This window comes from Synchiropus splendidus, chromosome 8 (genome assembly GCF_027744825.2).
Source record: "Synchiropus splendidus isolate RoL2022-P1 chromosome 8, RoL_Sspl_1.0, whole genome shotgun sequence".
Taxonomy (NCBI): domain Eukaryota; kingdom Metazoa; phylum Chordata; class Actinopteri; order Syngnathiformes; family Callionymidae; genus Synchiropus; species Synchiropus splendidus.
Window position 1 is genome coordinate 13,618,532 of NC_071341.1, and position 27,441 is coordinate 13,645,972.

Here is a 27,441-nt window from a genome sequence, read left to right on the forward strand (position 1 = left end):
AGAGCTCCGGAACATCCCTGCGCTTGTGCTGCGCGTTAATGCCAACTTAACAGCTGCTATACTTGTGGGGACCTTTTGCCGGTCCCCACGATGATTGAAACTTAAAAAAAAAAGTGACTTAAGTAAATTGTTGAAGTAAGTTAAGTCAAGTTTAAGATGGTTAGCTTTAGGGGGAGAGGCTGGGGAAAGCATTAAAGGAATGAAATGTCCCCACAAAAAAATAAAAACACAACATGTGTGCGCTCCCTCTTTCACAACACAGTTCAAACTACTTTGCAGCTGTTCATTGCAGGACCTGCGGGGCAACTCTACTGGTAGAAACAACAGACAGGAATCATCCGTCTTGCTGGTCCCGACACTAACAAGAGACAGACGATAAGAGCAACAGACAGGTGGACAGGTACGAAGGCGGGAAGCCAGACGGGCAAGCGAGCAGTCAGTCAGTGTCAGGCCCGAGCGTGATAATAGAGTGCGTTAATGCGACTAGACTGATGCATTGTTTGGCTGCGACGATTATCATATGGAGAGCATTAGGACGCACTTCACAGCCCATTAGAGAGAGGTGGAGAGAGAGAGAGACAGATATCTCCTCCCACACACAGACACTCACCTTCTCCCTCCAACATGTGAAGCTCCGGCAGGAGCAGCTAGGGAGTCGGTCAAATCGATCATTTACATCTTTCTTTCTGCCGCACGCATTGTAGAAGCACACTTTTAGTCCAGCGCAAGCTACTGGGATGTGGATCAGCATCTTTGAGTCTGAGAGGGAGGAGAGACTCCGGGACTGGTGAGGTGGAGGCCCCGGGGCAGAGCCAGGACATGCTTCTCGCCCACCGATATCCCACCATACTTCATCACCATCACTCTGTCATGGCATGTGTCGCCGTAGAAACGCTCACCCCGATACACTGACAAGCAGCGAGGCTGATATCAGTGTGTTCGCAAATTAATGCTGTCATTTGTTTTTCTCCGACACACACACGCTCAGGCTTGTTATGCTGCGTAAAAGGTCAGTCAATTAAAATGCTGATGTTCGGTCTTCAGTGCTCGTCAGCGCTGCACAATTGATTAAACGCGCTCGTGTTGGTACATCACCAAACTCACACGCTCCAGTGCAACCTTGCTGTTTCGACTGGGAATCTGTGAAACGCAGTCAATGGCTCCTGCCATTGGTGGTGGGTGACTATTTACATCATGAGAAATAAATCTGCCTCCGATCCAAGCTGTCCTCACGCGGTCCGTCTCTTCACATGTTCGGCTGGAGTGCGGGAGTTCAGTTCCGCGAGCAACGGACTTCAGTCATTATGAGGGTTCTATCAGGACTTTTCCATGAATAACATGGCGAAACCATCATATTCATCTCCACCTCCATGATGTGCTTTATCTACCACGTTTTAATACATTTGATGAGGTGAGATTTCATCTTTAAAATTTTTCTGAGGACGTGGCGGCTCTGATTCAAGCCGTGGCGCCACGCCCTGATTTAGATAAAGTGTCTTAAGAAAAAGAATTTGTCGTCGCAGCCGTTTCGTCATGTTCACACTCCGTTGTGCTACTTGCAGTTGTGCCGACAAAAGTCACTCAGTGATGAGGGACTAGGAGGGTGTCTGGGCGTTCGAAAAACATGAAAAAATGCCCATATCTCGACTGTAACCTGGCCACGAGATGATGCCGGTATATGGTAGCATCAGGTGGCCAAGCTACGGGCGTCCATTTTTTCATGTTTTGCAGACGCTCCCCTAGCTAAAAGCCTGCACTCCAGGCTCAATGAAGATCAGCGTGATGACACATGTGTCGGAGGCAACCGTGTGGTGCGGTTACAGTGTGTCTGCAGGCCGGGAGGGGCACTGATGGAATGGCACCCTCAACCACAGTGTTACAGATGTGAGTTCAGCACCTTGCTCCGTGGGAGGTGGGAGTCAAACCTACAACCTACGCGATAGTCCACTGGCACGCGGGCACACACACACACTGGAGTCTATTTTTATCTGCTCTCTCTGTTCACACTGAGCTGAGCCACATAATTGGCTTCCATCTTTCCCCGGCTGTTTCAATCTCTCCCCCTCTAATTCTGGCCCCTTCCTCACGCCTCACCCCTCTCCCCCCTTCCCATCCTCCGGCTGATGTATCCCTCCATCCCAGACAGTTCCACCGAATTTAACATCCAGAGCAAAACCCAAGTTTCATTTTCTCCCGCAGCATGAGGTCCGAGCGGCAGCCGAGCGGGATCTGTTTACATTGGGGGAGGGAGGCTGCTTAAACAATCGCGCTTGTAAAAACTGCAGACTCATTCAGTGACGCCTGAAGTTTGGTGGCAGTGGGAACCGGAAATCTACATTCCATCAGCGTGACGACTAATGAAATGTATTTTCCTTTCGTGGAACAAACAAACTGAAACCTGGCAAACAAACTACTTTTTTAATCCATAAACAAACGCCACTATGCGGCTGCGAGGAGCTCGCACAAATATTTGATGGAACGGCTTCTCTGCTGTCGGTGTTTGCCGTGTTGGCACAGGTAAACATGATGTTTACTGATGAGAAGGAGAAGATGGTGGCTCTGCAGAGGGAGCGGCGGGAGAGCGAGAGTGAAGGAGGGAACAGATGGATGTGGGCCAGCAGATGGAGGAGAGTCACAGAGATGGAGGCGGGGGTCTCGGGGGTGAGAGATTAGAACTCGGATTAATTCATCACCAGACCGGATGGGATATTTCTCCAGAACAGATCCCACCTGTTGGCAGAGAGGTGGCGCTCCCTCGCCCCCTCCAGACTCTGTAGAATCATGTCCATGTGTGTTGCAAGGTGTGCAGAGATGTAGAAATCCAGGAACAAATTTAAATAAAACCCACAGTTGGAATGAAAAGTAGGTAAAATGCTGAGTGCAGGAATAAAAAAAAATCTATTTGTGAAAGTGAAAAAAATAAATCAGAAGTAGTGTCAGTTTTTAGCCTAAAAAAAGCTTGAGTGTAAGCAACGTAGCCGGGAGACCCACATGCACCATGCTTTAAGAGCAGCCAGTATGAAATAAATAAATAGATGTACATGCTAAATAAAAACTGATCCATCTTTTTCTTTTTTCATGGTGTTTTGTGAGGTATTTTCCGGGCGTGTTGCAAGCGCTTGTTGTTTTCTTACGGAGCTCCTCACAAGGGCGGAGACTGAGAGGTAAAGACATTTGGCATCATACATGACTTCATCTCAACAAGAAAGGGGGGAAGATGATGCCACGCATGCCACGAAGAAGGGGTGCTGAAAAGAGACTTAAGTCATTGGTGGAATTGACGACAAAGTCGCAGCGATTGGAAAAAAACTGCAGCGCGTTGCAGAACTTGCGGGGATTGGTTGGAGTTGGAACGGAGGAGTTGAGATCGCAACATCGCCATCTCCTGGAGGGAATGAATGAACAACAAAATGTTACCAGTTGGAAAACAAATTAAAGTTTCAAAAAGTTAGAGAACAAAGGTGAAAGATGACGCCTAAAAACCCCAAAAGAAACCAAAACAGAAAAAAATTGAAGACAGAATAAACAACTTTGGTCACATTTGAACAAGGCTTCTGAGAAAAGACATCCAACCCAACCCCCATGAAAAAGTCAATCAGACAAAATAAAATAAATCCAAAAATGTTGAACCAAAACAATTTCCATAAAAGAGTTCACATAACTATGTGGCTAACTTCTGTGGGACTAATAAATATAATGTAATACAATACAATACAATACACTAGAGTACAAAACAATACAATATAATACAATAATCTAAACAATGAGCTAAAATCAAGGACAGTAAAATCCACCTCCCAACAAAGTTGAGCGTTTCTTTCAAAATGTAAATAAAAATAACTTAATTAAAGGAAGGATGAAGTAAAACAAACCTCTTAAATGAAGAAAACAAAACAAAAAAAACAAACAACAAAAATATAGATTGGAGATGATGATGTGAAAAATGTGTCCCAGAGACTCAAATCAGATAAAAGCAAAAGGTGAAAAATCCCCAGAGACAGCGAGTCACTCAGGATGTGTCATCAGGAAGACTTCCTGTGGGACAAGGCCGAGAGCTTCATGAGCTCGACCACGCGACCTGGACCAGACCGCGTCCATCAGCCGGACCCCTGCTCTCCATCGGGGACAGGAAGTGGTGTTGTGGGTGGAGAAGCCTTATGACGCTCATGGTCCTCAATCATTCATGAGTCACCTTTGCATGAGTGAACATTTTGAAAGCCACTTTTCGTGGTTAAACTGAGCTGCCGAGGTTTTGCTGCTGAGTTCTCACGCAGCGACAAATCGGTGTAAGAAAATGTATTAAATATACATTAACTATGAAGTAAAATGACATTTGTTTCAAAAATAAGGAATAAATACACACATTAATAACAAAAAAAAAAAAAATCAGTGGCAGGAAAAACAGTTGATGTTGAGAAAATAGGAAAAGTATCTGCCTGATAGAAAAAGTTTTAATTGCGTAGAAATAAAGACAAAAACAGTTTTCATAAAGGAGATAAACACCCGGGGATAAAAGTGAAATGAACAATAATAATTACTTGAATAAAAATGAAAGCAAGCTCTGAACAAATGACAGAAATAAAGAGCTGCGGAGGTGGCATGATTGTCAACAGAAACACTCTATTGTTAAAGTGTTGGAAAATAAATAAACAATATAAAATGCAAAGTGTTTTGTATTGTTTCATTCTCTCAATGAACGGATTAAACCCACCATCTAAACTTCACTGAACACAAGCTGAACGTGGCTCGGTTTTCTTGACAAATTAAAATGACGGGGTTACCTAATGTAACCCACATTCTCTGAAGTGTGTGAAGCCTCATCCAATAGGGAGGAGAAGGAGCAGTTCTGCCTCGTGGCCTGACTGACAGCTCCCGGAAATGAGTCCAGATGCGCTATGAGCTACAGCAGAAGATGGCTGCTCGTCCAAAACAATACACTTTTGCTTGGTTAACCTCTTGGTAGCTCTCAAACCCAAAGGTTTTTGTTTTTCGTCTGTGCTCCTGACTTGGTGTGTGCACATTAAGCAAGTGGCTGTTTTGTTGTCATGTGACATTATTGCCATATGACCGCCGTCGTGGCGTCTTGCTAACTCTCCGGGGAAGTGAGCGAAACTGTTTCGCTTTGTCATTTCTGCAACGCGATGCACCATTTCAAGGAGTAATGACGTTACTTATCATGTATGAATAGAAGTAGTCAATAACTGTGGAGTGTATTTGTCCGATTGATCGGTCAAAAAACTCCAAAGAGGAAGAATGTGCAGCCCAAAAATCGTTGAAACAATAAATCTTTGGTACGACAGAACAATCCGAAGTCTCTTTCGTCCATTCCGATGATTTGATCATCGACGAGAGTCCCAGCGGAAGCTTCGGGACTCAGAAACAGGAGAAGCTGCCCATCGATCCGGGATCACTTCCCTCCTCCTTGACCGTGTCCCCAGCTGCAGGTCAATGGATTCCCCCGACGCGTTTGAGATGGCGGCTCATGAATCAAACTGCAGAGAGAGATTTTTTCTTTCACAAACGCCTGCTCCTTTTAAGTGATATATGTGTATTGGCGGCCAGCAGGGGGAGCCACTCCTGCGAGGCACCGCCCACTCATGGCTCTTTTTAAAATATGTTGCTCCTAGCTTCCAAACCTCTCCATGTTGGCGGAGACTTGTTGGGCAGCTGATCCTCGTCCCTCTGGAGGTGCGTTCGAGCCATCGCATCCGAAAAAGGTCGAATTGTCACTGATTCTCAAGATCAGAGGTCTGAAGGATTCAAGGATTTCAAAACTATTTTTCCTTGGCATTTTGAGTAGGAATGAGGACAGTCCCTCCAGGAGATGGCGATGTTGTGACTGCAACTATGAAGGCAGTTCCAACCAATCCCTGCCAGTTCTGCCAGGCATCTCTGCTTCCATTCTGCTTCTGCACGTGGTCCACGCCCCGCACCTCTTCTGACACCTGTCAACTCCAATTTCTTCCTCTCCGTCAATCATCTCCGGTCCATTCCTTCACCTTCATCTCCCGGGCTATTTTTTCACGTCTTTATTGATCTCTTGCCTTCACTTGACCTCCTCCAGACCCTCTCTCCCATTCATCTCCTCCACCCCCTCTCCCTCCCTACTGTCACCCCTTCACCTCCATCGGTGTCCATCAGCGAGAGCTACAATCTTCATCATCGGGGGCTCCTGAGCTCTCTGAAGAGCTCCGCCTCCTCACCTGGCTCTGACCCGTCGTCCCTCCGGGGACCAGCTGTTGATTCTGAGGCAGTAATGATCCTCACGCTCTCCGGCGCTGATGGAGTCCGCGCTGCTGTCTGGAAACAAGTGGATGGAGGCCGCCGCGGACCGACCCCATTAGAGGCGTCGCCTCGCTCTGACTAATGGCTGTTGTCTGAGTCCAAAGCCTGAGCCCAGACAGAACACGATACTTCAGTGCATTCTGCCGGTCTATTTAGGGCGACTGTGGTCGATGTGACATGATGACCTCAAAGGTCGTTGTTTTCTTCACCATCCAGATAAGGCTATATATAAGATTTCATTTTTTACTTGTTAATTCATTTTGTTTATCATCTTTTTTAGGTTAGATTTTTTTTATTTTTGTGCGTTTGTTCTTTTTTTTAATCTCTTTTATTTATTCATTTTATGTATTCATTTACTTATGTTTTCCAAAAAATCGAACAAAATCTAGTTTTGGATACAATATTTTCTTTTTTTTTTTTAACTTGTTTTTTTATTTATTAATTGTTTAATTTCATTTGAGTCATTTTTATTTATTTTTCTGACTATTTTTTAAAATGTATTTTTCAATTTCCCTTTTTCATTTTTATTTTTTTTGACAGTGTTTTTTTTTTTTCATCAACCATTTGTTAAGAGTTGCTGCTCTGTACCACGCCACTGTTACCAGATCAGAGCATGACAGTGCCTCTACAGTCCTGGAGCATGTACTACATGGTTGCGATCCTTACCTGAGAATCCGTGTGGATGGTTTTACAGACCACTTTTTGAAAGGTGATGAGTTTTTTTACGAGACGTTTGGAGCAAACTCACCGATAGATAGTTTGGGTCGTTTTTAATTAACCTTCATTTTCATTCTTTACTTTTTTAAAGTCAATTATTGTCTCCTTTGGACGCTGTTCATCATTGTTTTGTTCCCTCTTCTTCCTTTTTCCTTTTTAAGTGACATTGCTTAGGTTAAGTTATGAGCGCTAGGTTAGCTTGTGCTAATCAGAGAGTATAGTATAATTTTGAGAAAATAATTTACAACAATAAGTTTCTGTTTTTAACACTTTACTTACCTACCGTTGAAGTGGCAACAATGCTAATGTTGCTACCATTAAACCCAACTGTAGGGAAAGAAGTTCCTCATCTGGCAGCCGCTGAAATGCTAGCATGCCAGGATTCAGGAAAAGCTTCCTCTAGTGAGCTCCAATAAACATCGATGAAATATTGAAGCCGTTCTTTGATGACTAATTAACGCTCTCTGAAACATTTAGTTGCTCACGAATAATTCATCCACAAATTTACTCATCAATTAATCATCAATCGGAGGCGAGAAAGGCAACAAATATATCCCGCCGCCAGCTTCTCAGGAGTCCTGTTCCTCTCAGAGGAACCTAAACAAGAGTGTATGGACGGTGACAGACCTGTAAACACGCACAACATCTTCGTGTAACCCAGTCACCACTTGGAGTGGAAGTGGCTCAGAAGTCACTCATGCTAACACATTAAACAGGCTTCATTTCGTCATTCTGTTAGTGAAGCAGAAGGTCCTCAGTGGTGGAGGAGCTTCCTCACTGGTGAAGGAACGAAGGATGTGGAAAAAGAACTGAGACAGAGAAGCTCAGTCCTCCAGAAGAGACGCAGAGGAGATCTGTTCTGCCTGAGAAGGTGGAGGGCGGGTTCTGAGGAAAGGGAAGCCTGTGCTTCTTCACGCCAGCAGCTGCCTCAGCAACCTAGCACGGCGTAAAGTCAAGATGAAGCAGCTTCATCTACCAATGTAGCTGGCACCGTAGCTAAAACGCTGAGCTAAATATACTGTCATGAGCAGTATTGATGGCAAGCGTGTCTGTGTGTGTGTGCGAGAGATAAATGGAGCTCTCTATTCTCCTCTAATGGCTTTGAAAGCGGCCGCTGGTGTCGACTCTGTCAGTAAACGTTCACACGTTGCTTTAAGAGCGACGCTCGATGTCGATATCTCATTGGAGATAACAAGAGCAAAGCTGTGGCGACGCGCCACTAAGGATCTTCACACACTCGGTAGCTCCTGCGCCCCCTGTTTGGGAAGGGAAACTGAGCCTAGAACTCAAGTCCTGATCCTGGTTTGTGGACATCCGTCTCTCATTACATGAAGGCTTCTGCCTCTCATTGTTTCCTGTGAATTTAAAACCCATCAGATATCGTTTTATTATTAATAGATAGCAGATACTACACACAACTGCACTGCATTGCATCACATTTGATACAGCAGCAAGGGCTATAAATGAATTCTACATCATACACAGATAATTTTACAACCATCTAGGGTCAGAATTCTGAAATCTAACATCTTTTTCTTTATTTTTCTATGTTTACTCTAAATTCAAGGACAAAATGGTCTGAATATTTGAAGATTGTACTAAAATGTTGCATTGTGATAAGATATTATTCTTAATATTAAACTTATTAAATGAAAAGAAAGTTCCAAAAATGAGTTTACAGATTTATTTATTCATTTACTTTGCAAATAAATAACTTACTTTTACTTCTTTAGTTTCTCGTGGGTCATATGGGCAGCGATGAAATGTTAAAATTCAAATATATATCACCAGAATCATCATTAAAAGTAATGAAATGGGTCATTTGTTTCTCCAGCTAGACATATTTTCTTCACAAATGTATGAAATCCATATGCAAAAACATGTAAACATGTTGGCGCTAAATTCATGCCAGTGCAGGAGTGACTCCCAAACATACTCAATTGAAACGAACATCCTCACAACTCCAAAACTATTGAATTAAAGAACAGTTTTTTTCCCTATGAATTTGCATTCACTTCTGCTAAACACATTTTCCGTCCGACACTTTAATGGAGCTCATTTTAATAAAACCACTTCCCCTGCAGCGCTGTGTTGGAATTCAAACAACAATATTGATAATTAAACTCGTCTCAAACCCCGAATCTTAAACTATCAGTGAGGGAAGTTCCTTGGGCTGCTCCTGGTGTGGCAGTCCATCAGCCCCGGAGCTCTGCTGGAACTGTAGGATTGCTTATGGTGGAAAGTGGCATCCCGGCACTTCCCTGGATGAGAGGAGGAATTTGGAATCTCCAGTTTCACCTGTTGTGACAGATCCTGGGTTGTAATCTGATGCTGGTCTGGAGTTCAGGTGGGATCCAAACCAAACCCTCCATTTCACCGCCACCTGTCGTTGGCCTTCAGGACACTGTGGCGGCAATGGACGGAGGGAGGGATACACAGTTGGATCAGAAGTAGATACATGAACGACTGAGTTTATTTACTGACATGTTGATGGATGGATCGATGCCTGAGTGGATGCACCATGCACCATGCACAGATGGGCTTGAAAAGATGTTGGAATGATGAAGATAGAATGATGGATAGAAGGAAAACGATAAGTTCCGGGATCCGACTGATGGCAGTAGTGGAAAGGAATAAATGGATTAAGATGGGATGGATGGTTGAAATGAAATCTGGACTGAAGTAAGTGGAACATTGACGTTGGAATTCCCCCCGAGCCTCGACATGTTGATGCTCTCTAAGTTCCTCTTCTCTTCCAGAGTCCTCAGGCAGACTCCGTAATGACTCTGTAATGAGCGGACCCCCGGGAGCCGCCGTCTCCCCATGCATCACCTGTCTTCGCAAAGGCGTGCGGCAGCAACAGACTGTGGCGCTGCGAGGAACCCGAACGCTGCTTCAGTGGCGCATTTAAACTGCCCAGTTGGAGACGTTTAATCATCGATATTGGTGTTTGACTGGAGACTCGGAGCTGTGTGCAAAGTGGTTTTATTTAAATGAACTTCAGGAAAGTGTTGGACAGAGAATGTGTGAACTCTTCCGTGAAGGATCAGAGAGAGTGGCGCCACAGTCTGGTTCCAGCCCCCCACATTCACCTTCTTCCTCCTCAGTCACACCTTTATCATCCATCATGAACCTCACTGTTGTCTTCCTCCTCTCCATGCTCAGTCCAACTCTGCCCAAGTGTGTCCTCCGTAACTTTGTCTCCATGTCCCCCTCATACCCTCAGCATCTTGGTCTCTGACTCTTCGGTCCCTGACTCCGGAGTCTCTGAACATCATGGCAGTAACTGTCGCTACTGTCCTGTGAAGCTGCTGCTCTGACTTCACTCTCCACCCTGCTGCACTCTCTTCTTCACTTCCTTCACGTGAACCTGAAGTCATCACCTCCGCTCCTCCCTCTCATTCACACACAGCACAATTTTACACACCTTTGATTCTTTTTTTCGAGGGAATTACAAAGGATATTTAATTAAATAATTCCGTCTAAAGTTTTTTTTTCCAAGTATTATTTTTCTCCAAATAATAATAATAGTAACAGAATACAACAAATAAGAAGAAACTGGAGTTGCATGAAACAGAATGTTTTAACATTTATGTTTATTTTAATACTTTTACTGATGATGTCATCATTTTTATCCTGTTCCTCTGAAACTATTTTTTTTCATATCCAGTTTTCAACCGCTAACAATGCTAACCGTTAGCTAACCATTAGCTCCTCTAGCACCACAGTCTCTGTCTCATCGGATCAACATCCGCCCTGTTTTCTTTACTCCACTGACGGTTCTGTTGAATTCATTTGCCAACCCTCGTGGCGGGTCAGTGACCTCGCCGCCCGACTGGCTCTCAGTGCTCAATTTGCCTGATCAATAACCGCCGGGTCGATACGCGCATCACTTCAGCGAGTACATCAGCTGCTCTTCCTCAGCAGAGTCTAAGTGGACCCGTGTGAGTCTCAGCAGGAATCAGCCGCAGCTGCTGTGCTTGTTAGCCTGCCTGTGCTGAAGCCATCTGAGCAAGTCCACAGCAGGTGTGAGCAGGTTGCGGGTTCGAATCCAGCTTGAGTCAGCTCTGAGTCCTTCAGACCTCATGCGTCCTCCATGTGGCTTGGTGGGGTTTTTACTGAGCATTCGGATTTCCTCCCTTGGTTCCAATCGATGTGGAGGTCGGACGATGACTGCAGTCTGGAGCATCCGAAAAATGAGGAAATTATTTTGTGCATTTGTTTTAGATAATAAAATTCAGTTCAATTTTCATTTGTTTTAATATAAAAGATGCTTGTGAATTTAAATGTATATATACAATGTAGATCCAGGAACATCTGCGGAGCTCCTCGCTCTCCTCCTCCCTCCCTCCTTTTCGCCGGCGCAACCACAACTGAGCCTGACACAATTGAAAAACCTTTTCATGTGAAAAACTCAGCCCAGAGAAACATGCGTGAAATAATTCCGCCGACTCAGCGCCACGGCAGCACGCGGAAGTAATTGGAGAGTTGAAGGAACATAAGAGCCCGATGACCGGCGTGTGGAGATTGAGCGGGTCAGCAGCCGCAGATCCACTCAGCTGATATTAAAAAAAAGCTTGGCTGTGTGAGTCTCATGCGAGGAGTAGTGGGCCGCAGCAGGCGGAGTCGTGCTCACACACACCAGACGCCACGTCTATTCTTGTCCACAATTACGTCCCGTGGCCGTAAATCTTTGTCATTTAAATTGTGCACGTTTTGACGGTCACTGTGAAGCTGGAAATCGCTGCACCGATGGCACTCCACCCTTCCTTCACTGGTGAACAAGACCCTGACATTCGTGAGCGTTCCCTCCTGGACAGGACATTCCACTGTGGTTACTCAAAAGGGACTGATCCTCATCCTGCTCCCTAATAGAGACCATCTCATGGAGGAGAATCGGGGCTCACTGCGGCGCCGCTCTTCCTGCCATGGCCACACGGAGGTCCTCAGAAGAGAGGAGTGTTGCACACTCTCTCTCATCTCACCACATCGGTCCACACAAAGGCAGAGCAGGAGGGAGGTCTTCCTTTAATCGTCTCAGTCTCCCGCGGACGCCTCATCCCCCACACTGCTGCACGTGGCCATTGCAGTCTGCTTCCTCCACTGCCCTCCTCACGTCCTCGGATGAGACTTGCACACAGTCCCTCACACACCATGCGTGCAGCAGTTGCAGCTCAGTGCTTTAACAGACCGGAGAATATTCCAATGTGTCCACTGATCCTAATGAGGAGGAAGCTTGATTCAAATGGAGGACTCACAAAGAGACAATTATGTGCTGCATAAGGGGCACACACATCCTTATCCTTGTGAGGACCTCTCACTGTCATAACCCTTTCCCCAGCCTCTCCCCTTATACTAACCATCCAAAACACATGGCTCACCAGAACCAAAGTGAAACCCAGTTAGAATGACCCAGTTATTTTCAAGTCTATAGCCTCAATTTGAAGTGTGGATTTGCGGGGTCCGGATATAGGTATTTCTGACGCCATCATGGTCGGCTGACCAATGGACAAATAAAGCTGTCGCCGTCATCACCATGTGTCAACTGTATATATTAAGCACTTTCTGTTTTATATGGTTAATTTATTATTTATTTTTACATTAAAAGTTGCAATGTTTTCTATGCAGTGTTAGTTATTATTGTTATTTAGTAGGTTTGTGTATTTTCTTTTTAAAAAAAAAGGGCAAATATCGGTATCGGCCCAAAAAGAAGATGAACAGTGGACCCCCATTTTCAAGAATTGGTCCCCACAAGTACAGCTACACTGCTTCCCACACACAGAGATTTGCATTTCTGTGGAGGAATTGTTCTGGCGCTTTTTTTTTTTTTGTTTTGTTTTGTTTTTATCAGCAGCAGCTGACTAATCCCAGTTCAGAGTGGACGAGAATAATCAGTCTTCGTCTGTTTGGGTGTGTGTGATGCCTTTGTGTGTGCATGTGTAAGCACTACACGTCTCTGCTTCGCTGCTGCTGGAGGAGAGCAGACATCACAGAAAATCATTATTTAAAAGCTACAAATTCATTTACAACCGCCATAAACCTGGCCAGACTCATGACCGTTCAGAGAGGCTGACCACAGTGACCGTCCGGGTGCGATCTGTGAGACCAGTGCATGTCGGGATAATCCCAAAATCTCCACATTCTTTATCTTTTTTTTTTTTTTTTTTTTTAACAATTAATCTATTTGAAGAATTATTGGAAATGTTTATTATTATTACTATTTTATTATTATTATTATTACTCTTAGTTGATGTCTTTTTTTCATAGTCTTTGCGATAAATAAATTTTGAAGTGTCACGTATAATCCCAGTATTCATCAATATAGTCTTGTTATTATCCAATATTTCAATATCTCCATGCTCTGTCAACTGGCCTTCATGCTCGGCAGAACCACCTCGAACAGATTGTGAATAAAGTTCAGATGTTGTTGCCGTGGAAACTTGGCGACTCACAAGCAGATGTGTCTTTCGAACATCTGTCTGAATCCTATGATCCGTGAAGAAACCATCACGAGGAACGAACATGCGCCTGCGAACCCACATCGACTGGCAGTAACTAGAGTTAAGTGACTCGAGTCGCTCGGATCGTTGGGGTCAGACCAGCTCTGATGCAGGGCTCCCTGTTATCCCAGCAGTCACGTCGGAACAAGCGTTCCCCCCATTCTGCTGGAGGAAGATGGTCAGTCTGGGAGTGTGATGAGGACGTCCAACCTGGTCCACTATCACAGCAACTCGTGTCTGTGCTGCTCTTTTGTTCTTGAGTCACAGTGTTCACTGAGGTGCATGAGTCAGCTTCACTTCCTGTGCTTCTTAGTGTCGTCTTATTCTCTAGATGACATGAAGCGACAACTCATGACTCAATCTTTACTCGGCATCTCTAAACGTCAGGGCCCTCTAGTGATCATAACTATTCATCAGTACACTAGCGTCATACAGTGTTGTGGGAGGAAACTGGAGCTCCTGGAGGAAACTGTCTTCATACTGATCGCTCTCGAGTGGATCAATCCAGCTGGTGAGCGCCTTCACTTGCTGACCTCTCTTTTAGTCTGTGACCTTCCGTACTGGCTCCGGGGTCATGAGGTCAAATCCACACAACTTGTGACACAATGTCGAGCACCTTCCACCTCCTGAACTCGAGCCCATTTATTGTGATGCAGACAATCGCTGCTTCCATCCATGACCTCTTGACCTTACAGAGTGTCAGTCACATGATCTTAGTGAAGTTCACATCCATTTTCACAGCCATCTGAGTCCATGTTCACAGCAAACGCATTGGACGTGCTAGCATGCTAACAGCAGACTGGAGCCAACGGTCCAACACTTGAACACACCACGAGGGGTCGGAGGACGCTCTATGACTCGTAACTCTCAAGGTCCAGAGTTCTGAACGCTGATGATGTGTTTCTGTGCTGCACGGCAAGGATGCAGCCGGAACACTTTGTTTTCGTCGTGTTTGTCTCTTGATTTGCATTTGTTTGCATTATTGTGTATTATTCAGGTCGAATATGTCATCGACGAACAGTTGAGGAACAAACTGTCCCCTGTGTGTGTGTGTGTGTGTGGCTCTGCTGGGGAGGGTTGGGGGGTGTATGTGTGCGAAAGATAAATCGAGCATCTGTGTTTGACCCTGAATAATCCATGCGCATTCATATTCAGTGAAAAAGTGAAGCGTGTAATTTTCACAGTAAGCTGCAGCTGAGCACACACACACACACACACGCACGTGTTATGTTTTTATGTTTTGTGGGGACATTTCATTGACTTTCATGCTTTCCTCAGCCTCTCCCCCTAAACCTAACCATCCAAAACAAATGGTTAACCTTAACAAGGGCCTACGCTAAACTTAAATTCAGTTACAATGTCCCACATACTTTGAAGTTTTAATCCTCAATGGTAGGCATGGTCCCCACAAATACCCTCCAAATAGCAAAAGGTGCTCGCAAGGAGGAGTGCTTCCAAGAAATGGTCCCAACAAGTATAGCTCTACAAGTTCGCACACACTGCTCAGAGTCGTGCTTCACTAAACAAGTGCGATTGGACTCGCTCCCATTTGGTTGTTGGCACCGAAGAGCGAAAATGTAATCTGAGTCCAGTGGACAGACGCTGCGTCCAGAACACACACTCATAAAGACAGTAGGTGAAGCACACAACAAGAACAGCTGTTGTGGAGACGAAGAGAACCTGCAGTTCAAAATAGATGCAGCGACTTTATCACCATTTCAAAGGACGAAACAATAGAAACCATGTATTGCAAGTAAAACATACGAGAAAATACATTTGAGTAATATTGGTTAATATTATTGGTTAATAAAGGTTATATAAACAATGGGCATCAGAAGAGTTGAAACTGAATGAACAGAAAATCCTATCAGTTGAGGAGGAGGTGGGAGTGTTGAATAGTGAGTCTTGAATGTTTTTTTTGTTTTTCATATATGAAATAGTAATATCCCGAATCAATAGTGACAAAAGTTTGATGCTGAATATGATGAATATGTATTTCTTAGGAGCCAACGGAACCTTGATCAAAATATGAGTGAATTACATATATCAAATAAGAATGAAGTTGAGTAAAAATGTAGCTACAAAGCCAAGGCCGTCAGTTTGTTTTGAGAGGAGGTGAGCAAGATGACTGTAATGGGTTGTAATATAGAGTCGGCTGCTATAAAAGCATCTCCCACACAGGGTTATGACATGTGTTAAGTCAAATATTTTACTGTTTTAGTTCTGTAAATATTTATCTATTCTCATGAATCCTTCTTTCGTGGGACTTTTTGTCCACTTGAGGCCACTGTAGCTCAAGCGCTACCTGCTTGAGCTGCTCAGGCTGAAATAAACATGGAATATTGTTTTGTTTCCACATGACGGTTAAAGCTCTGGTTTGCTCTCGCGGCTTCTTTTCATGTCCGTCTCTCTTGGGTGAAGCAGTCATCTGCACATCTTATGTGCGATGTCTGTAAAACTGAACATACCCAGGATTATGTAAACGTACGGCTGCACAACGATTGAGGTGAAAAATAGGAGTAACAAAGCACACGATAAACTGTTTGGCAAAGTATCTGTCATCAGTCTGAAAGTAAGAAATGAAGTCACCTGTCGAGAGCCGGAACGTCTCAGAGGGACTCTCAAAGACTTGTTAAGGGCTGCAGCTCAACGAGTCGACAGTGAAAGAATCATGAGAACAAAAGAGGAGCAGCAACAGTCTCCTCCACCGATCCTCTCAGTGGCACTGAAAATATCTGTCCTCGTTCGCATCCTCAGAAGCGCTGGGGTTATTTTTGCTCACCACAACTTTCATGTTTGCATTAGAGTGATCAGAGCCATCGCTGACGGCGCCGCCGTCTTCACGCCACAAATTATGCAAATCCCGCCTAAGTAAATGTTCCTCGCCGCTTCCCTTGTCTCCCAGCACGTCGCTTGTCCTCGCCGCTTCCAGTCTTCTGAAGGAGAAAATGACTGCAGCGCGGGAAGATGATTCCTGTCAGCTGATCGTCTTCACCTGCCTCCTCTGCTGTGAACACCTGAGGCTCTGACAGGTGGGCGGGGCTTCTCTGAGTCTGAGCATGTTGTTGCCATCGAGCGGGTCAACTTTACCCACACCTCACTAGTCCAGGAGACTTCCCGACACCTGCCTCCTCCTGCGGCAGCAGAGGTTCTCCTCTGAGTCTCTCCTATGTCACAGAGCTTCTCTCTCTCAGAGAGTCCAGATATAGAAGCTCTTGTTCCCCGGGTCACTCCAAAACTGGTGACCACTGGTGAGAGGAGAAACCGAGTGCTCAGTGGAGGGCCTTGTCTCCTGGCTCAGCTCTTTCTCTACCACCTGAGGAGTCCTCGTGAAGAAACCCCCAGTGGTGTCAGACTTCAGGAGCTGATCCTCATCACTTGTGGAGAAGAAGTTTGTCTCTGGAGTTATTTTGAGTGACTTCTACCTCAGCTTGCTGAAACTCAGACGACTTCCGTAATCACTCCTTGAACTCGCGCTGACCATCCCAACCCCCCACCCCCCCTGCCCCCAGGGCAGGCTGGGGGAAAAAATTTCCACATCTGCAATCCTCGATAGATTAAAAGTTCCCCTCCGACTGTCTGTCGTCCTTCTCCTGTCTGAGTCCTTCCTTATGTCTCTCCTCCGTCGTCCTTCGCTCTTCATCCCGCCATGATGTCTACACTTCCTCCCCCGACTCTTTAAACTTCAAACTTTTAAAAAGGAATTGATTCCAGGGCTGGAATACAGATGTATGCTCCCCCAGCAGGTCTCCTCCTGGAGAGCCTCGATATCATCCATGGAGCAGGCAAAGCACCTCTGCTCCGAGTCTCAGGTGGGTGACTGAGCGCCTCATGTTGATATCTTCCATCTGGATCCCTCACTCATTTTGAGTCTGTGGTACAAATGCTACAAATGGCTTTGAGCAACTGTCCCAGTGATGACTGACATTTTCTCATTGATATTGTCATCAGAAAAGTCACAGACTTCATCCGAGGTGAAGTGAGCTTCACTTGTGACCCACTGTGAGAAGCTTAGTGACCAGTGAAGCACGGTTCTCCCTTACGTTCCTGTCTGAGGAGCAGAGGAAGATCTCTGCTCCCTGGTGGCTGAAGGTTAGCAGGGTCTTTGCTCCGGTCCTGGTGGGCTGAAACGTTCCCTCTGCCTATGTGACCTCTGACCCCTGAAAATAGAACCCTGCTTGTTAAAGTTTCCCTTGGTTCGCCTGTTAATTACCAGCGAACACACGGATGACTCCAGCTTTTCTTTTTCTCCAGGAGGGAGAGTTGAGAAAGTTCCGTTTGCCTGGTATTTTTAGAGCAAAAATCTCATGCTCAGTTGCTGCAGTACAGTCGCCGGTTTCAGTCCAACTCTAGGAAGCTCTCGGCTTGGAGAGCAAACATGTTTTTCCTTGCTTCCTGTGGGCACTCTGGTTTCCTCCACTAGTGACACACACACTCGCTCCTGCCGACGAATGTGCTGGGACCTAAACAAACTAGTGTTCCTCCCGGTGTTCTGCCGCTCTGTCTGAAGGTCGACCACATCATGAAACCAGAGGCTGCATCACAACTTTACTCACACTGTCACCATGTCATTGGTCAAACAGAAATCTTGAGATTTTCGTCCATGAGAGATTTTCACTTTCATTTGTCTGACTTTAATCTTTGACTCGCTATCTCGGCTCCAGGGATTGTCTCTGTGGCACGCTAGGTTTTTGAATAAACTGCATGCTTGTGTGTGTGTGTGTGTGTGTGAGAGAGAGCGAGAGAGAGAGAGAGAGAGAAGGTGCTGCAGTTATGCTGTAAGCCAGGCTGGATCACATCAGGTTTGCTGTGTAGAGCAGCGATCAGATGGAGAATTTCAGCTGAATATGGCAACTCACACACACACACACACAGGATTGAGTGCAATTACATCACTCACACACACTGTAGATGTATTCAGACAGCACTCCAGACATAGTGGTGGGAGTTTGTGTGTGTGTGTACCAGGTTTAGCTATACTTTTTTTTTTCTTTTTGCAGGTCCCCACATGGTTAAGCCTGCATCTGAGGGTTAACACTTTAAAATATAAAAATAAATGGGACATCATAACTGGATTTCAGTTTGGTTCAGAGTCCTGGTTCAGGTGAACCATGTGTTTTGGATGGTCAGGTTTAGGAGGAGAGGCTGGGGAAAGGGTTATGAGAGGTCCTCACAAGGACCACCTGCGTGCGTGTGAGCGGTGTCAGAGACAAGTGGCGGACCTCTGAATCATTCATGAAGAAAAGAAAATCAACAAACACGCTCCAGGAGACACCATACGTTTGTTTTGTCCAAAATATACACAACATACAGACACACACAACTCTCTCTCTTGGACGGAAACACACCTACCCTGAGATTAACAAGCTAATTACAAATCCTCAAGAGCACAAACACGCTTGTCCAGCTCAGGAGCACACACGGACAAACACACATGCATGGATGCCTCCAAATAACACCTGAGTCATGCATCACTTCCCCAGAACTACACACACCAGCTTGTTCATATAGTGAGGCTCAGTGGAGGCAAACAACAAACCGGCCAGCAGTGACACACACCACTAACCCTGTCTGTCCCCTACACACACACACCTATAAAGTGTGCTTGAAATGGAGAAATGGACTTTTCGTGTCACAGAGGAAACGGGAGGGTGACACGCATTGTGATGACAGATGTGTGTCCCGTGTGTGTGTGTGTGTGGTGGTGGTGGGGGGTGCGACACCTTCGCTTGAGCTTTCAGCCCATTAAAGATGGAGGAGCCATTTCCTCAAGCGTCCGGCTGGAGTCCGACACAGGTGCTGCCTCTATTGTTGCCGTCCAGGAAGCTCATCCTGAAGATTCTCCTCCGACTGTGCGTGTGCCAGTCCAGGTTTGCGTGAATAACTCAAGTGTCCTGACATGTTAATGCGCAGCTGGAAATAGAAGACGGGGAGCGGAATAATCGCACACAGCTCACAGTTCACAGGGTTACGGCGGGATTAGCGTGCGAGCCAGCGTGTGTGTGTGTGTGTGTAAATAAGCACATATATTACTGTAACGTTTGCGATTCACCGGAAGAGTTATAATAATAAGGGGGTTAATGACGGATTAGCGTGCACGTGTGTGCGGCCCGTGTGTTTACTTGCATCAGCATCTACTTCTTATGATAAAAGTTGTCGAGTCGGCACTTCTGCTGTTCGCCCCGTTACCGGAGAATAAAGAAGTGTCTTCAGCATAAACTCATTAGCCGCCGCAGAAAGCGCTAGAAAACTTTAGAGCAGCGTTCGCTGAGGTGGGCGCCGCTTCTCCACTGCCGGGAAACAAGTTTGCTTCTGAGGTAACTAGTGTTTGCATCGCTTTTACCTTTCATTTGAGTAGATGCAGTTTTTTGTCGCTAGTGATGCTAACAGTTAGCATTGTGGCTCTTCTTTATGGTGAAAGAGAGTGGAGGCATGCTAACAGCTAACACATAGCATGAGGGCAGGACCGTTTAAGAAAAGGCAATTGAGTACAAGGAGTCGCAAACTGTCAAAGGAAACTTGCTAGTTCAGTAACAAAAAAGTAATTAAAAGGCGCCAATTTCAAGTTAGTGGTGACAAAAGAAGTAGAAGAAAAGATGATTGTACTGCTACAATGGAGGCACAGCAGGGCGGTGATGCGGAGAGAGGCAGACAGAGAAATGATTAAACAACCAGCAGCGCGTCGACAGAACTAGAAAAACAAAAAAATGACAACGAAAAAGTTTCAAAAATTCATAATACATAGAGAAAGCAGAATGTAGTGAATGAAGTATTCACTACGAGATAACAATATAAAAGACACTGTTAACTTATTAAGTTAAAATCAAATAAAATAGTTAGATTAGATCAGATTAGAGAAAAGCAGTAGAACCCGAAAAATGAATACATTAAAAATGATAAATAAATAAAATAAAAAATACCACAAAAATGCTGCAGTGAGATCAAAGTCCAGCACTGTGTAAAAAGAAAAAAAATAAATCTCACAATGTGGAAAACATTTTGAAAAAACAACATAAACAAAAGGTGACAAGACATAAAACATAAAACAAGTTATTGATGAGATCCTTGCATTGAATAAGACAGATGCACTGCATACTAAAGAATATTAGTGGCAGTTGCACAGCTGCCTACCAGAAACATGCAGCATCATTAAACAGAAAAGCAAATTTGACAAAGAAAAAAACGATGGACACCATATTTGGTGAATGCATTTGAGTCTCACAAGTGACAGAACAGTTGTGAAGTTAAAACACTGGGGAAAAAAGCATCCGGATGAGCTTCCTGAAATCATCTTCCTCAGACACAGATGGAGGAACCTCTGCCTGGAGAATGTCTCGTGGCAGGGTTGAAGTCAGTTGAATGCTTAAGAGTCAGGGATCAAAGGTCAGCGTTGTCCAGGCAGTCAATGATCCAGTTGAGTCCGAGAGCTCTTCTCTTTTCATATCATGTGACGCCTAAAGATCCACCTTAGCGATGATATCAGCAGCATTAAGGCGCCGCGTTCTGAGAGGCGGAGCCAGTCCGGTTCCATCCGAGGTAGACGCTGGATAATCGACAAGGTCCGATGGGGTTCCCTCGACAGGAAGAGGAGGAGAAGCTAGAAAACAGATGAGAGGGAATGAAGAGCTGTTACAAACAGGTTGAATTCCCGGGAGGTTCAAAGGTTTCTGCAGAGGTGAACACATGAACTGAGTCCAGCCACTCTCCGTGGAGGCTACTACTGTCCAGGTTCATGTGTTCATCATGTGATCAGACTGGACGGTTGCCATGACGGCCGACAGGAGGGTGATGGCAGGGGATAATGGAGCCCAGATCAGCGAGTGGATGAGAGGATGTGCGTGAATGTGTGAATGGCGGCCGCAGTTAATGGATTGCATGTCGGATAATTGAACTGGTGCATGAATAGTCGAGCCTGTGTCGGTAATTACTGGTGCATTATGGGATGTAGGCAGACCAGATCGATGGCAGCCGAACACACTCATGCAGACTCACACCTGAGGTCGCACTCGCACGCACGTGATGCACAATTCTAAGGCCAACACTCACAGCGGGCATTTGCACACTTGCCCACTGAGTTACCTTGTGGGGACCTCTCATCGCCATAACCCTTTCCCCAGCCTCTCCCCTTAAACCTAACCATCCAAAACACATGGCTAACCTTAACCAGCACTCTGAACCGAACTGAAATCCAGTTAGAATGACCCGGTTATTTTGAAGCTTTAACCCTCAAACTGAGGCTTAACCTCGTGGGGGCAAAAAGGTCCCCACAAGTTGGTGTATTTACAAGAATTGGTTCCGACAAATACAGCTAAACCAGGAACACACACACACTAATCTTTCCTGCAGACGAATGTCGGTGCATTAACGGTCTGAATAACAGACGTCCGTAAATCAGATTAGGCTGGACGTTATCAGGAGGGGGTGGTGGGAGCAGGGAGTGGGGGGAGCGCCCCCTATCTGATGAATGTTCTTCATTTGTTATCACAGAATAAAAGGTCGGGCTTCACGCTGCTTCTCAATCCACCGCTGCACAATCTCCAGTGTGGAACTTTGATTGAGCAGCGGCGAGACGAACGTCCAGCTACATAAACACACACGCACACGAGCGCGGAGCGTCCAGTTGCACTGATGTTGAGAACAATAGTGGCTAAAGGAGACACAGTGGGTGGAGCGAGACAAATGTCTCAGCCAATGTTGACGTTTCAGATAAAACAAACTAGACGATGAGAAATAATCATTGTCACACAAAAGAGCCCTGCTGTTGGTGACGGTCAAAAGCAGAAATAAGGGGAAAAAAGTAAAGTAAAGTAAGTAAAATATATATATAAATTTATAGAAAACAGTCATTGACGTTATGAAAAAGTGTGTAGACTCACAAATAAAATTAAATTAGGTTGTTTGTAAAAAAAAAAAAAGTCAGCAGTTACAAAAATAGAAAGTGACTTTCCTCTTTTTTCACTTGTGTAGAACACTTCCTGTCTTACCTCCCAAAATCAAACATATGAAAAAACAGAACTCAGACATCTCAGTAAGTGAGTTCAACAAATTCTAATAGAAAGGACAAAATCCTTGAAAAAATTCCAATGCTTGGCCATCGAAAAGACACAATTGTTCTAACATTTGGATCAAAATTTTAAATAATAACAAAAAAAGCAGCCAACAAAAAGAAAGACAATAAAAGCAAGTAAAAGTGGCAGCCAGAATAAAGCAGAGCGATTGTCTCACCACAGTTGATATCTGTGTTTCACTGGTGTAATCAGGCCGGACCAGGCGGGTGCTGACCCAGCGAGCCGCTGGCTGCTGGGATTTAAATGGATTTCCGTGAGCAGCGGGACCAGCGGCCTGCTGCTCCGTTATCTTGGCGAGGCGTCGGGATGGGACCATGCTCTCTTGTGCGGCAGGTGATTACAGTCTATTGTTTATCAGCGTCCGGCCAGGCCGGTCGGGGTGGGAAGAGTCGTGTGGCGGCCACGTGACGGGTCTCACTGGGATTGTTCAAGGCCATGACAACGTGAAACGGGAGTCACCACCCGAGCTAACCCAGCTATTGCCTTATCTTTCGTTTGTTTGAATAAAATAACATCAAAGTTAGGGAGGGATCCGGATGACATTTTCAGGAATGTGAAGGAACACAGGATTCTCTTCTGGGATTGATCCGGATCACCATCTGGATCCAGGAATTTTCTTTGGGAGAAGGAGATTTTTTTGTTAATATTCAACCTTTTTTTTGAAGATAGGCATTCAATTATAAAGAAAAAAAAAAAAAATCTAGAAGAGATGGCAGCTGAGACGACTCCGAAACATTTTAAATTGGTGTCACTCGGTACCTGAAGATTTTTTTTTGTCTAACAAATCAAATGACAGTAAAAATAAATAACAAAAATAAAATCACTACTTTAAATCTGATTCAGCTTTAAACAGCGTTTAATTGTAATTCATTTGGGTGAAATGTTTGAACAAGTATTAAAGACAAAAAAACATTAGGACACAAAATTACTCTACTGTAATACTTGTTGCAAAATGATTCAAATGCCCCTTTATTGATGTGAGAGACTTTTTTTCTGTTTCTGCAGAAATTAAAACTTTAAACGAGTTATTTTAAATATAATTTTTTTATGAACAAATAAAACCATACTTACATTTTTGTGGGTTTGCACGTACAGTATGTTTATACTTGTATGACTGCTAAATCCACGTCACGACTGATGTCCACAACAGGCTTTTATTGCTCTTCGGAACATATTGGAGACACTGAAAACAAGCAGACATATAGAGAATAAACAACGAGTTACCGTGTTCACCTTGTGACTGGGCAGCTCGTCTTTGCGGCTCTGAAGTTTCCAGCAAATCCCCCTGATTCACTTTGTCCCACTTCCGTTAATGTTGCGTGAGATTTAAACTTCATCGATCGGCACTTGGAACGACGGAAACAATTCGAAATAAAATGAAGTTTCGTATTGAACATTCTAAGCGCTCTCAACAAAAACAAACAAGAGACCATATTAAAGACCATAAATGGGTTTCTAAAATGATTCCACTCCGGTGTCACCCAGAACAACTGGCCCCACCAGGGCCAGCAGGCGTCTGCCGGTCCATGTTTTCCCTCCACCATCCCCAGGTTGCGACACATCTGTCTCCCTGCTGTGAGGGAAAGCTTCATGAATATTGCGGTGCAGTTTGATCCGTGAAGCGGCGCTGACCCGTAAACTCCAGGGTTTGTTGAGCAACAGAAACCACACGCACCCCGCTGGATGAAAAAGTGCCAGTGTGTGAGGATATAAAGCTGAGAGACAGAGCGTCCGGCTCCTTGAACGCCTCCATTAAGGATGCAGCGGCGAAGAAAGCAACGATTAATTTGCTGTGGGGAAGCGCTGTGGGGCCACAGGGAGGCCGTTAAACAGGAAGCAGATGGATTATATGATGCTCCATTCCGGGGATCCATAACAAGCGCGGCACAAGAGTGTTTATTCTGAGTTTACGACATTTGCAGGAGATTTGAGACGTGATACCAAGGCCCCGTGCGCCTCACCCTCACACCCGCGCTCTCACCTGATCAGGTGGGCAACTTCTTGCAGGAAAGGTTTGGGGGATAAATCGGTTATTGGCTCAATGGAAAGGTACATACAGCACATATAGTCACTGTCTGCCGTATGTACACAGGCACACACATGCACATGACTCCCCCCCCCGCTTCTTGGCAGGTTGGTTCCTGAAAACTTCAAGCCTTCAGTCTCCTTCTTTCATGAGGCTTTTGAAGCTGCTCTACAGAGACCGTCCTGCTACTGTTTCCTTGAACCCGTTCCAGCGGATTTACTTAAGTCCTGGAAGTTTGTTGTTTGCTCTTTGAAGTTTGTCGGGATGGAAGCGATCCCTGAATGCACCACATCTTTGTGTGGCAGATGTTGCTGCGGGGGAGAGAGGAGGAGCCAACTTTAGTCTGGCGTTCTAACATTCAGATGTTTGATGGGACATATAGGGTTTGCTGACCCGACCCTCAGATCTCAGGGCATAACTCTGTTAGAGTCAAGAGGGTCTGACATGGGGGACCCCTCTTCACCAGGCCCCATGGTAGCACTGCAGCTAAATGTCAGAGGAGTAGGCGCCAGTCCAACCTGTCTGTGCGAGTCACACTACTTTCACGTAAGGCTGTAGCTCGTGACTCTGTGGCGCAATGGATAGCGCATTGGACTTCTAGGTATGTGAAGCCATTCAAAGGTTGTGGGTTCGAGTCCCGCCAGAGTTGCTTTTATATATGCATGGCGTGAACAATCTGTGGCAGGTTCGTCCATGTGAAGAACAATGTTCACTGGTCTTCACTGAGTCCAACAACTCTGGGTCAAACCCTTTCAAACAAGTGCCAACACTTATAGCAGGTTGCAATTCCAGCCTAAAAAAGTTCATTGGTCATCACTTAGTCCAACAACTCCGGTACTAGCCGGTGTTAAACCCTTTCAAACAAGTGTCAACATTTCTCTAGCAGGTTGCAGCTCTAGCATGTGGTGCAGTGGTTTGCAGAGGACTGGGTTTAACCATCTTGACACCACTCTGTGCTTGCTCAGGCAAGAGTGAACCTCATGACTCATGATCCTGGCCCATATTTCAGGGCTTTGGAACCAAGGATTTATCCTCCAGTTCTTGTAGGTTTCTCAGGCAAACTGTGAGATGAAGCCCCGGTCTGCCTCAGGACCTTCTTCCAGTAGCTTGTGGCCATGTCATGGATGCATCATGACTTGCACCTCACAGTCAGGCTGGACCTTTCTCCTACCTTAAGGTCAGGTCCCCTTCAGGCTCTGTTCTCAGAACGGTTCCAGTCCAGTTCCTGGAGCAGCTTGTTGCCAGGCGACGTCAGTTCCACTATCGCCGCTCTCCTCTTTGGTCTGCAGCTACACCTTGGATGGAGTTTTGGGCTCCTCAGCTTCAGAGATCAGCTCCAGTTCTTGCTGTGTGATTTTAACTTTTTGAGTCTTTATCGCGGCTGCTCACACATTCAGTTCCCGGAGACCAGTCGGGCAGAGTGGAGCGGAGTGGAGCTTGTCATGCTGACTCCGATGCCAATTATCCTGGTGAAGGCTTCTCCTGTTCTTCTGCAGTGTGTGTCTACTTTTCTGTCCCTCAGACAGCCGAGTCCCTGCAGACCCTCTGCTCCACTTTCAGCCGGATGTGAACGCAGCTGATGACATTTACAGACCAAAATTTACGAGCTTCAGTCTGCAGCTCTCCGTGGGTAGATGTTCAGGTATGACGTCAGAACGTGAACTGGAGAACCAGACTATCAAACAGGAGAGAAGGTCCGAGCATCCAAGACACGAGCAAGAGAAATTCAGAGCGTGCGATGGTGTTTCGTCAGCTGTGAACGTTGGATGAAACAGGATATACGGATCATCATGCTGCTGCAGAAATGAACTCTATTCTTTCTCACTATGGATGGATGGATGGATGGAGGAATGAATGAATGGATGGATGATAGATGGCTGCATAATGAATTGATGGTGAATGAAGGATGGAAACTGGAAGATGGATGACTGCATCAGAAAGAGAATGGCTGGGTGGATGAATGGATCAATGGAGATAGACGATAGATACAGAATGAATGGATGACTTTAATGTGGGTTGATGCTGAATCATTGATGAACCAAGGCTGGATGGATGGACGTTAGAGCAAAGGTGATGTGATGGATGTGTAAATGATGTTGGATGGGTGAGGGATGAAGGGATCAAGAATGCTGGAGGGGAGCAGCGAGTCATCTGATGTTCCTCTGGGACGTCTTTCACTCTGATGCTTCATGTCAGTGGATGCCTTTGCTGTCACCAAAACACTCACAAGCTCACACATGTCATGTTTTTATGTGTTGTGGGGACATTCATTGACTTTCATGCTTTCGCCCCCTGAACCTAACCACCCAAAACACGAATGATACCCAAGTATATTATAAACCCAGTTATTATACACTACTTTTACTGAGGTTTTAACCCTCTAAACCTTGTGAGGACAGACCAAAATGTCTTCACAAAGCAAAAGGTCCACACAAGAAGGTGGCATGTCAAGACTTGGTACTCACAAGCACGCACACACACATACCCAGATAGAGATCTTCTTCCTTGTTGGCGTAGCTGCAGGTACATGTCGGAATCCTGATTCAGCGGTAATTGCGTAGCTCGGGGCTCGACTCGTCTCCCCTGGAGAGTCAACAACCTTCTTTGTGCCTTTGATCTTAACCAGCCTCGTTAACAACCATGGCAACCGCTGGGCTTCGGCGAGCGTTTTACCGCGGGGTCTTCGTTATCGGACCGGGAGAGGGAGGCAGGCGGAGGAGGGATGGGAGAACACAACGTCACCTCTGCAAGTACGATCCCAGCTGGTGGAGCCGGCACTGCAGAGGCCCAACGTGAGCTGGTTTCTACTTGTCAAATGCATCTATTCTTCAATTCAACTTTTTTG

General features: G+C 45.4%; 1 protein-coding gene and 1 non-coding gene across 8 annotated transcripts in view; both read left to right on the forward strand.

Annotated features, from left to right (window-relative positions):
• The window catches only part of si:cabz01090165.1 (uncharacterized protein LOC100333421 homolog), a 167,394-nt gene that overhangs the window by 2,823 nt on the left and 137,130 nt on the right, over positions 1–27,441 (forward strand). Inside the window, exon 1 of one of the 7 annotated variants that reach the window (XM_053872265.1) lies at positions 1–27,388. The exons of the other annotated variants lie outside the window; for them this stretch is intronic. The gene's annotated coding sequence lies outside the window, so the exon portion shown is untranslated. The remainder of the gene's footprint in view (positions 27,389–27,441) is intronic. 7 annotated transcript variants of the gene reach the window in all.
• On the forward strand, positions 25,160–25,245 carry trnar-ucu (transfer RNA arginine (anticodon UCU)). The gene is given in 2 exon segments: positions 25,160–25,196; positions 25,210–25,245. It is a non-coding gene; the product is annotated as a tRNA-Arg (tRNA).